Source organism: Oncorhynchus nerka, linkage group LG28 (assembly GCF_034236695.1).
Source record: "Oncorhynchus nerka isolate Pitt River linkage group LG28, Oner_Uvic_2.0, whole genome shotgun sequence".
Classification (NCBI taxonomy): domain Eukaryota; kingdom Metazoa; phylum Chordata; class Actinopteri; order Salmoniformes; family Salmonidae; genus Oncorhynchus; species Oncorhynchus nerka.
This window is the reverse complement of record NC_088423.1, coordinates 48,167,147-48,176,091: the sequence shown is the minus strand read 5'-3', so window position 1 is coordinate 48,176,091 and position 8,945 is coordinate 48,167,147. Positions and strand designations below refer to the sequence as shown.

The following is an 8,945-nucleotide window of genomic DNA, read 5'->3' as shown; positions in this document are numbered from 1 at the left end:
ATATTCATCAGTTATGTTGGTAGTTGGTTAGTTAGCTAGGTTATAGCCTAGCTAGCTACGTTACCTCACCAATGGATGTTCCAATTTATAGTAACGTTATTGCTGATGTCGTTCTGTGCATGCACCATACTCTAATGCTATTATGAAGTATTTCACTTCGTCCTTGTATAATAACAATGAATGGAATCAATCCAAGAATAACGGCTTTGCTAATTGTTTCCTTATGTGTCCCAGGTATGTCTTCCACAATTGTCATGCAGCACCCTTGAACGTGATTTATTGTAGGGCTAGCCTATCCCAAGGCTATACTGGCATATTATTTAAGATAAGTCAACTTTATTGTCCATTACGTTTGCACAGAATGGGAATGTCTTTGCCTCTCAGGCCTACAGTAAAACGAACATTAAACATTTACATGTCAGTTAATCAGTCTTGTATAGGATTGTCACTGCAGAGGGGATCAAATATTTTATTTGTCCATTCTTCCTTGCGAGTGGCACCTTTTTAGTCTCCGACCTGACAGCAGCATCGCGAAGGATGCCTGCAGTAGGTGGGTGGTGGTGTTGAGCACCTTGAGTGCTTTCCTGTTCTGTGTGTACACTTATTGGAATTGTGGCTGTTTCCTGACGACTGTTTTACTGACCTGATTGACGACTTGTGCAAGTTTACTCCTCTTCCTGACTGAGAAGTTCCCATTCCAGCAGGAGGAGATGTTGAAAGTGAGAACACTCTCGATCAGGGATCTGTAAACCATAGTCAGTGTGTTTTGCTTTCTTTAACGTTTTAGCTGCCTAAGTAGGAAGACACTGCGTTTTTAAAAATAAATGAGGTAATTGTTTTCCTGGAGGTTGTTCGGGGTCTAAAATTGTTCCCAAGTATTTAAAATGTGTTACTGGCTCCACATCCTACTCCCCAGCTTACCTCCAAGGCACAATTATTTAGTCTTGGTGACATTAAGGTCAATGAAGCTATTGTCAATCCATGTCACAAGACAGTCAAGGAACTGGGAGTATCTTGAGCTAGACTTGCCCTCCAGGCAAGCAACCAGTGCCATATCGTCCACATATTTGCCACTCTGGTCATTAAAAAAATAACAAAATAAAATTGTCAAGCGGGACACAGCCAGTGGTCAGGGATGAGTTGATAGGGAAGTTAGAATGGGAGGTCTCCAGAGATGGTCTGGAGTAGGGGGTGGGGTCGGGTGGCCAGACATCACTAGTTTCAGAATTTCATCTGGAGAAAGGGGTGAAGGCGTAGGGTAGTTCTGTGAGAGTCGGACCAGTGGACTAAATCGGCTGAGAATGGGATAATAAAATCACAACTCTCAGATGTGCTCATACTTGATTTTTTTACAGTTTGCACACATCTATTTTTAGGTGCAAATGCAAGTAAAATGGTCGCACTGAATAGCCCTGGACTAAGGTGCCTTAAACACTGACCCTCTGGGGTTGATCCCTCAGGAACTTTTGGACCCACAGCACCAGGCGCGAGTTGACATTTAGGTCACAAAGTTGTTTAACACTGTTGCGACGAGCCATCCCGGATCCGGGATCGTGAATACAGCCTCGAGCTCATTACCATAATGCAACTATTAATGTAAATCGCAAATGAAATGAAATCAATATGCTAGCTCTCAACACTGTCATCTCAGATTTTCAAAATATGCTTCTCAACCATTGCAAAACAAGCATTTGTGTAACACTATTGATAGCTAGCGTAGCATTTAGCGTAGCATTTAGTGTTAGCATTCAGCGGGCAACATTTTCACAAAAACCAGAAAAACATTCAAATAAAATCATTTACCTTTGAAGAACAGATGTTTTCAATGAGGAGACTCAGTTAGATGGCAAATGTTCAGTTTTTACAAAAATATTATTTGTGTATGACAAATCGCTCCGTTTTCTTCATCACGTTTGGGTAAGAACAAAAACAACAAAAAAATAATAATATATTAAGTCATTAAAACGCGAACTTTTTTCCAAATTAACTCCATAATAGCGACAGAAACATGGCAAACAATGTTTAGAATCAATCCTCAAGGTGTTTTTCACATATCTATCGATGATAAATCCTTCGTGGCAGGTGACTTTCTCTTCTGAAGAAATGGAACGCACATGGACCTAGAAAGGACACCGGGTGGACACCTGGCAAATGTAGTCTCTTATGGCCAATCTTCCAAATATGCCTAAAATCGTCACAATGCTGCAGACATCTTGGTGTTTTTTCACGACACATTCACAGCCATATAAGGAGACGATAAAACAGAGCTTCAAAAAGCTCATTTCCTGTTTGATGTTTCATCTTGGTTTCGCCTGTAGCATCAGTTCTGGGGCACTCACAGATAATATCTTTGCAGTTTTGAAAACGTCAGTGTTTTCTTTCCAAAGCTGCCAATTATATGCATAGTCGAGCATCTTTTCGTGACAAAATTTTGCGCTTAAAATGGGCACGTTTTTTTATCCAATAATGACATAGCGCCCCCATAGGTTGAAGAGGTTAAGTAGAAAGTGTGGTTGCACTATATTAAAGGCTGTGGAGAAGTTCATGAATAAGATTTTGGTGTGTTGGCTTAGTCAACGCTAATTTGTTTTCATAATTAAAATGTATGAAACATATAGGCTTATGCATTAGTGTAATGCAGGGGTGACCAATCTTCCTCAGACTGGAGAGTTACTTGGTGTGCAGGCTTTGCTCCAACCCTACTATACTCAGGAAAAAAAATAAACGTCCTCTCACTGTCAACTGTTTTTCAGCAAACTTAACATGTGTAAATATTTGTATGAACATAAGATTCAACAACTGAGACATAAACTGAACAAGTTCCACAGACACGTGACTAACAGAAATGGAATAATGTGTCCATGGAAAAAAAGGGGGAGGTAGTAACAGTCAGTCAGTATCTGGTTTGGCCACCAGCTGCATTAAGTACTGCAGTGCATCTCCTCATGGACTGCACCAGATTTGCCAGTTCTTGCTGTGAGATGTTACCCCACTATTTCACCAAACTTAACACTTGCAAGTGCCTGGACATTTCTGGGGGCAATAGCCCTAGCCCTCACCCTCCGTTCCAACTGGTCTCAGACGTGCTCAATGGGATTGAGATCCGGGCTCTTTGCTGGCCATGGCAGAACACTGACATTCCTGTCTTGCAGGAAATCACGCCCAGAACGAGCAGTATGGCTGGTGGCATTGTCATGCTGGAGGGTCATGTCAGGATGAGCCTGCAGGAAGGGTACCACATGGGGGAGGAGGAAGTCTTCCCTGTAACGCACAACATTGATTGCCTGTAATGACAACAAGCTCAGACCGAGATGCTGTGACACACCGCCCCAGACCATGACAGATCCTCCACCTCCAAATCGATCCCGTTCCAGAGGACAGGCCTCGGTGTAACACCCATTGCTTTGACTATAAACGCGAATCTGACCATCACCCCTGATGAGGCAAAACCGCGACTCGTCAGTGAAGAGCACTTTTTGCCAATCCTGTCTGGTCCAGCGACAGTGGGTCTGTACCCATAGGTGACGTTGTTGCCGGTGATTTGTCTGGTGAGGACCTGCCTTACAATAGGCCTACAAGTCCTCAGTCCAGCCTCTCTCAGCCTATTGCGGACAGTCTGAGCATTGATGGCGGGATTGTGCGTTCCTGGTGTAACTCGGGCAGTTGTTGCCATCCTGTACCTGTCCCGCAGGTGTGATGTTCGGATGTACCGATCCTGTGCAGGTGTTGTTACATGTGTTCCGCCACTGCGAGGACGATCAGCTCTCCGTCCTGTCTCTGTTGCGCTGTCGTAGGTGTCTCGCAGTACGGACATTGCAATTTATTGCCCTGGCCACATCGGCAGTCCTCATGCCTCCTTGCAGCATGCCTAAGGCATGTTCACGCAGATGACCAATGACCTTGAGTATCTTTCTTTTGGTGTTTTTCAGAGTCAGATGAAAGGCTTCTTTAGTGTCCTAAGTTTTCATAACTGTGACCTTAATTGCCTACCTTCTGTTAGTGTCTTAACGACCGTTCCACAGGCGCATGTTTATTAGTTGTTTATGGTTCATTGAACAAGCATGGGAAACAGTGTTTAAAACCTTTACATTGAAGATCTGTGACGTTAATTCGTAAAAATCTAAATAATTTGAAAGACGGGATGTTTCTTTTTGTGCTGAGTTTAAAATACAACCAATTCAGCAAATGAGGGTCCTGATGAGTAGCTGGTTAGCATAATTAGGTGTTGGCTAGGCTATTTCAGCTGTGCCGGTGCAAAAGCCTGCATACCAGGTAGCTCTCCAGGACCCTGGAGTAGGGTTGACCAATTAAGGCTGACTTAGGTCTGGGTGTTATATTGATGCATGGACCGGTTGGTTTTTATTTTACCTTATATAACGGTATTTCAATGTTTGGTCTGTTAAATGTGATATGCAACTCAGGCTTGTACTATATCAATTTTTATAGTTTACTCCGTTTGCTACTTGAGTCGTCTCTCTCCTCTCCTGCATGCCACTATCCACACCAAGCCCTCTCACTCATGGAAACAGCAGTTCAACCACGGAGTCATGAGCACTTTCTTGCCTTTCACTCCGCATGGTAAGATGGATGCAACAATGTTGGTGACATGCTGCTTTCCACAAGCGTTCTGTAATTACACTTCGTTTCTGTATGTTACTAACTGTTTGCAAGTTTGTCTTTTCTTCACAAGGTTTTGCTAACATAATTTTATTTAGCTGCTAATGCTAATCGCTAGTAAAAGTCAGAGCATACGTAGCTAGTTAGCTAATACTGCCTAGTACCATTGCTAATGTAGACCTCGATGAGCATGTTTGTGCAACGCTGTCTTTATCAGAGAGGAATAGGCAGAGCATGAATATGTTGGCTGGCTAGCTACATGAAGTAAGAAAACAACATGTAATGTAATATCTAATTAGGGTCACCTGGAAACACTGACCAACACTTTGGTTCCTACCCTGTCAATGATTCATCACTGGCTTATTCATTCATTGTTATGTCAAACAACAATGTATTAAAGGTGCTGCCCATTATATTCCAACTATAGGATTAGAATAATCATTATTTCCATGATTCCAACAGTTTGCCAATTAACTAGGCCTAGATTTTTTTGGGACATATCCTACGTGGCACAATGTGGAAATTATAATAAAAGTGCAGGAAATACTAAAATTTATGAAAATGCTGAATTATTTTGTTGTTGGATTGAACGGTATAAATGGAGAAAGCCCCATTGAAATCACTTGTGTTGCCACCCTGGGGGCATGAACTACTCAGGAAGTATATTTGGGACATTTTAATTATTAAAAAATCAAAATTTGTCAAATATATTTTGTCCATATGGCGTAGGCCTACTGCATCATGATCAAGCATTTGAACTGCCCACTACAGATGCATCTTATATGAAGCCTTTCTCATAACTCTGGCGAAACAAGTAGGCCTACCTAGCCTTTTGTTATTAGCCCGTTGTCTGGCTAGATAGAAATGATGGAGAATCAAAAGTTCTTAATGCGAGTGTCTTGAACAGAACAGACCCTCCATGGCTCTCGGCCATCCCAAACACCTTTCTTTTTGCTTCGCAACTTCAAATATCTAATTTACTCTGGTCTGGGTAGAGTGAAGGCTTCCTCCCTTAATCTTGTCTGCTCTCCAACTCCCTCTTAGATCACTAGGATCCCCCAGAGAATGGGTGTGTTAGGCTGTTGAGAAGCAGAAGTAGCCCAGTCCTGTGTTAACGCAGCCAGAGTTTTCTATGGGCTAGAGTTGCACTTATTGTCTGTCTAGGCTAGTTGATGATACATATAGTAACTAGATCAGCACTGTGCTTCTATAGCATCTATTAGGCCCCACTTGCTACACACACTTTGACTGGTATTAATGTTCACTCTATAGCCTACCTACACTAATTGTAGCACAGGTCTAGATGAGTCAGACTTCACTAAAAGCCACGTTATTGGCACATTATTCATTTAAAAAAAAATGTATTTCACCATTGTTTAACCAGGTAGGCTAGTTGAGAACAAGTTCTCATTTACAACTGCGACATGGCCAAGATAAAGCAAAGCAGTGCGACACAAACAACAACAACAGAGTTACACATGGAAAAAACAAACATACAGTCAATAACACAAATGGAAAAGTGTGTATGTATATATGTGTGTATATATATATATATATACACACACACACTTTTTTCCCATTTGTGTGACTGTCGCCATGGTAGCGACGCAAATTAACACGAGTGATAGATGTGCAAGTAGAAATACTGGTGTGCAAAAAAAAAGTAAATAAAACAATATGGGGATGAGGTAGGTAGATTGGATGAGCTATTTACAGATGGGCTGTGTACAGCTGCAGCGATCGGTTAGCTGCTCAGATAGCTGATGTTCAACCTCATTAGGGTACGCTAGTGTCCCACCTGGCCAACATCCAGTGAAATTGCAGAGCGCCAAATTCAAAAACAAAGTACTCATTATAAAACTTAATAAAACATACAACTGTTATACATCGGTTTAAAGATTAACTTCTTGTTAATCCAACCACTGTGTCAGATTTCAAAAAGGCTTCACGGCGAAAGCATACCATGCGACTATTTGAGAACAGCGCCCAGCAGACAAATCATTACAAACAGTAACCAGAAAAGTAGAGGAGTTACTCAAGTCAATCACTTACCTTTGATGATCTTCATATGGTTGCACTCAGAAGACTTTAATTTACTCAATAAATGTTAGTTTTGTTCGATAAAGTCCCTCTTTATATCCAAAACCTCAGTTTTGTTCAGTAATCCACAGGCTCAAACGCAGTCACAACAGGCAGACGAAAAATCCAAATAGTATCCGTAAAGTTTGTAGAAACATGTCAAACAATGTTTATAATCAATCCTCAGGTTGTTTTTAGCCTAAATAATCGATAATATTTCAACCGGACAAGAACGTTGTCAATATAAAAGGTAAACAAGAAAAGCGCACTCTCGGTCGTGCGCATGAAAAACCTTGGACACTGTAGGGTCAACTCATTCAGAGTGGTCTTACTCTCTCATTTTTCAGAATACAAGCCTGAAACAATTTCTAAAGACTTTTGAAATCTAGTGGAAGCCATAGGAAGTGGAATTTGAGTCCTAAGTCAATGGATACTGTAATGGCATTCAATAGAAAACTACAAACATATAAAAAAATAACCCACCTAGGATGTGGTTTCTCAGGTTTTCGCCTGCCAAATCAGTTCTGTTATATACACACCGACATTATTTAAAAGTTTTGGAAACTTTAGAGTTTTTTAAACTTCCAAATCTACCAATTATATGCATATTCTAGCTTCTGGGCCTGAGTAGCAGGCAGTTTACCTTGGGCACTCTTTTCACCCGGAGGTGAAAATATTGCCCCCTAGTGAAGGTGAATGGTGGGTAGTGTATGCGACTTTGGTGACAAAACGGATGGCACTGTGATAGACTGCATCCAGTTTGCTGAGTAGAGTGTTGGAGGCTATTTTGTAAATGACATGGCCAAAGTCGAGGATCGGTAGGATGGTATGTTTGGCGACGTGTTAAGGAGGCTTTGTTGCGAAATAGGAAGCCAATTCTAGATTTAATTTAGGATTGGAGCTGTTTAATATGAGTCTGGAAGGAGAGTTTATAGTTTAGCCAGACACCTAGGTATTTGTAGTTGTCCACATATTCTAAGTCAGAACTGTCCAGAGTAGTGATGCTAGGTGGGCGGGTGTGGGCAGTGATCGGTTGAAAAGCATGCATTTAGTTTTACTTGCAGTTGGAGGCCACAGAAGGAGTGTTGTATGGCATTGAAGCTCATTTGGAGGTTTGTTAACACCGTGTCCAAAGAAGGGCCAGATGTATACAGAATGGTGTAGTGTGCATAAAGGTGGATCAGGGAATCACCAGCAGTAAGAGCGACATCGTTGATATATACAGAGAAATGAGTCGGCCCAAAAATGTAACAATTGGCTGTTCCGGTCCTGGATGCTGTTTTATGCCTGTTTACTGCTAAACTAAGAAAAAAATAAACGCCCTCGCTGTCAACTGCGTTTATTTTCAGCAAACTTAATGTGTAAATATTTAAATGAACATAAGTTTCAAGAACTGAAACATAAACTGAACAAGTTCCACAGATGTGACTAACAGAAATTAAATGTGTCCCTGAACAAAGTGGGGGTCAAAATCAAAAGTTTTTAAGCATTACGTACTGCAGTGCATCTCTTCCTCATGGACTGCACCAGATTTGCCAGTTCTTCCTGTGAGCTGTTACCCCACTCTTCCACCAAGGCACCTGCTAGTTCCCGGACATTTCTGGGGGGAATGGCCCAAGCCCTCACCCTCTGATCCTACTGATCCCAGACGTGCTCAATGGGATTGAGATCCGGGCTCTTTGCTGGCCATGGCAGAACACTGACATTCCTGTCTTGCAGGAAATCACGCACAGAACGAGCGGTATGGCTGGTGGCATTGTCATGCTGGAGGGTCATGTCAGGATGAGCCTGCAGGAAGGGTACCACATGAGGGAGGAGGATGTCTTCCCTGTAACGCACAGCATTGATTGCCTGCAATGACAACAAGCTCAGTCCGATGATGCTGTGACACACCGCCCCAGACCATGACAGACCCTCCACCTCCAAATCGATCCTGCTCCAGAGTACAGGCCTCGGTGTAATGCTCATTCCTTCGACGATAACCGCAAATCCGACCATCACCCCTGGTGAGACACAACCGCGACTCTTCAGTGAAAAGCACTTTTTGCGACGGTGGGTTTGTGCCCATAGGTGAAGTTGTTGCCGGTGATTTGTCTGGTAAAGACCTGCCTTTACAACGGCCTACAAGCCTTCAGTCCAGCCTATTGCGGACAGTCTGAGCATTGATGGAGGGATTGTGCGTTCCTGGTGTAAATCGGGCAGTTGTTGCCATCCTGTACCTGTTCTGCAGGTGTGATGTTCAGATGTTC

At 42.4% G+C, this 8,945-nt stretch overlaps 1 protein-coding gene across 1 annotated transcript in view; it reads left to right on the top strand.

Annotated features, from left to right (window-relative positions):
• The window catches only part of LOC115113334 (suppressor of cytokine signaling 5-like), a 29,442-nt gene that overhangs the window by 1,089 nt on the left and 19,408 nt on the right, over positions 1 to 8,945 (top strand). The gene's annotated exons all lie outside the window — the stretch shown is intronic.